Raw genomic sequence first — 6,004 nt, forward strand, 5'->3', positions numbered from 1 at the left:
ACTATCTATCACACATTTGCACACACTATATTATCATCCAAAGGTAATACAAGACGAATGTTATCCATTCGGATACTCACGGCTGGTTTAAAAATAAATAGGGGATTCACTCACAGTATCAGTACACCCTCAGCTATCACTCAGTATTCTCCTGCCGCTGTCTTTGAGCAGAACTTTATAGTGTTTGCAAAAACCCTCATTCAATTCTCTGCAGGAGCTTTGATTCAGATCACATCTTTATTTGTCAGTCTTACGAAAAAGAAACCGGCTCACCAGTGACATCTCTTTTATAGGTAGATCTCTCTACTCATATTCTACTTCTTACATTTTCCAGGGTTATGTACCAGCAAACAGCAGATGGCTGCACTCACTGGTCAGTCTCTGGGATCAGAGCCAGAGTCATAGATTTGAAATGAGTCCTATTTGTATTGGCACAACTGAATTGGCTTTAATGTTTAACACTTTACATTGACATCTTGAAAGAGTATGGCATAGTCAGCTGCAAGACTATTTAGTAATGCATCTGAAACAATATACTGTCAGGGCATAAGCTACTCAAAATGTTATTCTTTTCTGCAGGGGCCATGAAAGTGCAGACGTGATGATTTTGCAAGAGTCGATCAGGACTGCTGGGAGAAGTGATAAGGTTAGTAGAAAGAGAAGATGTGGAAATAGGTTTTTCTGCAGATTTTTAGAAGGTTTTTTTGCTTTTATAGAATACGGTCAAACAGCTAATTTGCACACAAAAGTCACTTTAAGATTTCTGCATACATGGACATAGAGATACAAATTAACTCATGAAAACATTGTTATAAAAAAAGTCCCTTTTAATTATAACTTGGCAGTCATGTCTTTCATCAAGTCAACGTGGCTTTTAAGCTGTCAATCTGTTTAGATACTTCTTTAGTTTCAGACATTCATTATTTCAGGGGAATAATTGAGTAGTTTTACGTGTCAGAACAAAGAGACGGATACAGAGACAAATGGAAAGGCCATTGACGCCATTATCATGACTTCTTATTTGCTGTTTTGACCTTGGACTCTTGCTTTCTGTCATTTCTTTACCTTTCAAATGCCACGTAGAATGGAGGGACAGAGATAATATGAATAGAAGGAAATATTAAATTGTATGTAATTATTGTCATGCAATTTTATCCCGCTCTCTGCCTGAATCGAAGTGCTTCAGGCTGCACCTACGCAGCGGTTTATACATAAACTGTTAAAAGAATGAAACTCATTTGCTCCTAAAGCATGTTTTTTCTCTTGCTTTCCAATATAACATAAGGGATACTACCTTTTCCTTCTCCTGCAGCTGAAAATATCTTTCAAACAGAGATAGTGCACGGAGGGGATGGGCTGTTAAGCCATATCATTATGCAAACATATTCTTATTCAAATGAATGTGTTTGACCAACTACTGCAGGATATAAATCCATAAAAGATATCCCATTTCTACCATTTGAGGGGAGAAATAATCTGCTTTTAGTATGGCCTTGAGAGCAATCTCTTCTGGATGTGTTTTGAATGCCTAACGTTCTTCTTTTCTATTTGTTGGTCTTATTTTCTTTCCTCATATTGGAAATCTTAGTCTTTGAACATTTCACTTTATTAGATTTCTCAGTCTAAAACGCAATCATAATACTTAATTTTTTTGACTGAAACTCTCAGATATAGTGGAAATTGAAATTAGAAATGTGAAAGGACAATTTTCTTCTCCTATTACAGTTACTTTTTAACAGTTGTAAAACAATCATTAAAAAGCAATAAAGATCCTAACACCGAAGGACTCTTTAGGAACGTGCTCGCAAAACCAATTTAACTCAAGTTTGTAATGAACCTCCATTTGTATGTACCATTTGTTTCCTACAGGGATTCCCCTATTTTTAGATGTGTGGAGAAGAAGATCCCCGCCCTAAAGGTCAACAGAGAGGGGAGCAGGGAGAGGCAAGAAAGGTCTCTGTGTGTCCATGCTGTCATTAAAATGGTTGGGCTAACAATAACTCAAGACAGTACGTCACCAGAAAACAATCGGCACGACTCATCTGGATGGGACACGTGAGTTTCAGGAAACATTTTGATCGCCTTAAACACTTTAGATGGCACCTAAGTATTTCTAATGTGATAATGCTTGTTAGTGTATTGTATAAAGTGTTTGAGGGTTGAGGCAGAATGTCATATCCTGTTTATTCACAGCATCCTCCGAGCCGGATACATAATTTAACACTAGATATAATGACATTTTAAAGTGTGATATGGAAACAAACATAGCATGCTATAGACTTTGCCTCGTTAATTATTCTTCCTACATAAAAGCAAGATGTAAATACCAGTACACCTAGAATAGGGAAGTAATATAATTGCCAGAACTTTCCTCGAACACACACGAACACAGAAAGGCATCTTTTTAGACTTTTCTGTGTTGCCTATAGACAGGCATCGGACATATTTGAATTCAAAGGCACAAGAGACAAGTACAAATGTTGTCCACCATTTCTTCAAAAATGGTCTAAAAAACTAAAAGTAAAGCCTATGTCTCAAAATAAATTGCCTATAATAACCAACATTCTCACAATGACTCTGACTATTCTTGTGAAGGGATAATGAGCACAGTTTTGACTAAAGGCCCAGGAATACCTCTCATCTTACACACCCACTGAATGCTGCAGATGACCAACATGTGGGTGTACAAACTGGTGATTAGCCAGCGTATCGCAGCAGTTCACTGCATCACACATGGCTGTGGGTATACGGGTAAGGAAGTGTGTTTGTATGCAATTATATGTGTGAACTTGAAGGTAGGCGGTGGAGAGGAGAGGGGATGTTTGTACAATGCAGTGTGTTTGTATATCTAAATTTGAACCTGAAGTCGCATGTGTATTTACATTCATCTGCTGGAGGAGCATTGTTCTGTTACACAATACACGCCTTTGACATTCCGGCTCCGCCTGTCAGCGGTCACAAAGGCCTTTCTCCCGGGCTTTGACATGTGTGAATCTGCTGCTGGCCTGCAGAGATAGCAGTGCTGTTAAGGACATGAGTGGGTGGACAGGCTGTGGAGACCTGCCGGACCTCCATCATGATCTGTCTTTCAAGCGGCACAACTTAAACTGTTGCTCATTCAAAAACATCAAACATCAAAGAGCTGATACTGAATGAGTGTCCTCCAAACAATCTGACGTCCTGTCCCAGTGATTGATGCAATGAGCAGGCACTCTGTCAGTGAGGCAGCAGTAAGATGTATCACTCCTCTTCATTCGATTAAAATGTGTGGGTTGTTGTAGTAATCACACTTTAAATGTTACTTTCAGGTACCAATTTAGGCAAAAAAGCTATTGTTTAATCCTTCACAAAGCAACATAAAGACATTCCCTCGTTACGATAAAAAATAATTACAAGATAAATACTTCCCATTTTCTAAAAACGTTCTTTTAACATATGTATGGTTAAAATATGTATTAAAAGTAACAGACACATTTTTAAAATAATATGCTTAAAGTCAAAGAAAAGTAAAACAAATAAATGATATATATTTAAAATGTGGACTTCACTCCAAAAGGTAAAAGTAGGCCTAAGAATGCATACTTCAACAAATTGTCAACAAATAAAATAATATTTGAACAATATCCACTTCTATAAAATTAATCAAACATAATGACTGGTGTTGCTTTAGTTGAGTTAATGTGGACTGTAGAGGAATATCAGATAAGGATTAGGAAACACTGTGATACAGTTTGGCTTAAATGAGGGGAAGGAGTCCATCGTTAGGGAGGCTGTGTAAATATGTTTATGTGACGTACATGCAAGCTGAAAGATGATCCCACATATCTCCATACATCCACCACCCAAACCATCACGGCTACCTGCCTCCATATTTTTATTGGTCCCATATTTGGTAGGAAAAAAACGCATGCACAAAGCATGTTTTTACATTCAAGACATTTCATAAAATGTCACAAAAAGAGACTGGGCACAGGAACACAGTCTTGATAGAAATCATACATTTACAGAATCTAACCACTGACATTTGACACATGACATCTGAATTAAATGTGTCAAACTTTAATTATATCTCCCCTACCGTGCCAACTAATGTAGTTTCTAAAGATTGTTCTTTTGGTGCAGAACGTTTAATGTCACTTAGAGTAGTTGAGATCTTTCAAACTGTGAAACTCTAACCTTTAAGTATTGTGCCCATCAAGCCAATTTAGAGATCATTTTTAAACATGGGGCACAGTGTGAATGCGAATCATCCTTTCAAGTTTCACCCAACTAAGAGCAGTAATGCATTAAAGGGGACCTATCATGCAAAATACACTTTTTGATGTATTTTATACATAAAGATGTGTCCCCGGTGTGTCAGGGAACTCACGCAGCATCAGAAAATAAAACCCTCTCTCTTTTCCTCCGTACCCAAATCTCTAAAAACGTTGCTACAACGGAGCTGATCCAGATTTGCGTCCGATATGACGTAATATCGGAAATGTAGGCTGGCTTTACTTACACCCACGGCCCTATCAGAAACGCTGCTACCAGAAACAATGCCCGACTGTTTTGGACGTAATATGGTCGATGTTTACATTAGCATCGCTAACACTCAGAGCTAACCTGTACTGGAGAGCATGTGTGTGAAGAAGCAGGAAATAGAAAGGAACTCACCTTGTGGTATAACCGGCAAGAGAGAAAGCCTTTGAGCTCCATACTGTTTCAGAAATAATCCTTGATAATCCATGATATGGCGTTTCATCACCGCAGTATCTGCCGGTAGAATCTCCCGCATGAGCTCAGCCCCCTCCTTTNTCTAAAAATGGGGGAACAACGGAGCTGATCCAGATTTGCGTCCGATATGACGTAATATCTGAAATGCGGACCCACTTTGCTATCAGAAACAATGCCCGACTGTTTTGGATGTAATATGGTCGGTGTTTACATTAGCATCGCTAACACTCAGAGCTGACCTGTACTGACATGCTCTCCAGTACAGGTCAGCTCTGAGTGTTAGCGATGCTAATGTAAACACCGACCATATTACATCCAAAACAGTCGGGCATTGTTTCTGATAGCAAAGTGGGTCCGNCACACACACACACACACACACACACACACACACACACACACACACACACACAAAGTTAATTATTTATCCACTTACTGAAATGCTGACATACACACCGCCCTGCCTGCAGTGTCACTATAGCCTGAGGTTACTGTCATAGGTACTGATGGAAAAGTGTACATCTTCAGAGGATCTGAGAGATAAATCATACAGGGGAACATTTTAATTAGGTTATACCTTATTCATTATATAATATATACATTATGATATACCACTTTTTAGCTCAGCGTGTACCACATGGTTCTTTAATAAATACAGGGTTTTTCATCCCAACACAAGATGATGCTGGTGTTTGTAGGTTGTAATTAATTCCACCAAGAAGGCATAATATTAACACATTTGCTACTATAACACTTTCTGTTTATTCTCTCTGTTGTGTACTTTCTCTTTGTACGCAATCATAGGGGTATTACATCATTCAGTATATGATGTCCTAGGCTACTGTAGTTTATCCCAGAATTCCTTATAATCCATTTGTATACTAACTGTTTTACATGGGGTTCTGCATTGTATTGTGTATATTTGGTGAAGTTAATCAGTACATGTCACACTATCAAGATTTTCCCTCAAATGTGAACCGTTTATTTTAGATATTGTGCTAATAATAGTCTCCAGTGATAATTTTCCACAGGACGCTGCTGCGACTGTTTCTACGATGGAAGCAGTGAGTGTGGACGGATCCATTCTGTCTTCGGTGGGGGGTTTCCTTTTAGCACAAGAAGTTGTTAAACCGTCATAAGTTACATTTTAGCTAATGGCTACATTTACTTTTGAGACGTGTTCTCATTCCTTTTATTCCAAATGATGCAGTTATTTCCAGCATTCAGACCAAGAATGTTAAATTGCCTTCGAAGGGAAAATAAAACCCTTTAGTTGTAAAGTGGGGAAGTC

Source organism: Notothenia coriiceps, unplaced genomic scaffold (genome assembly GCF_000735185.1).
Source record: "Notothenia coriiceps isolate Sejong01 unplaced genomic scaffold, NC01 NC01_scaffold00025510, whole genome shotgun sequence".
NCBI lineage: Eukaryota > Metazoa > Chordata > Actinopteri > Perciformes > Nototheniidae > Notothenia > Notothenia coriiceps.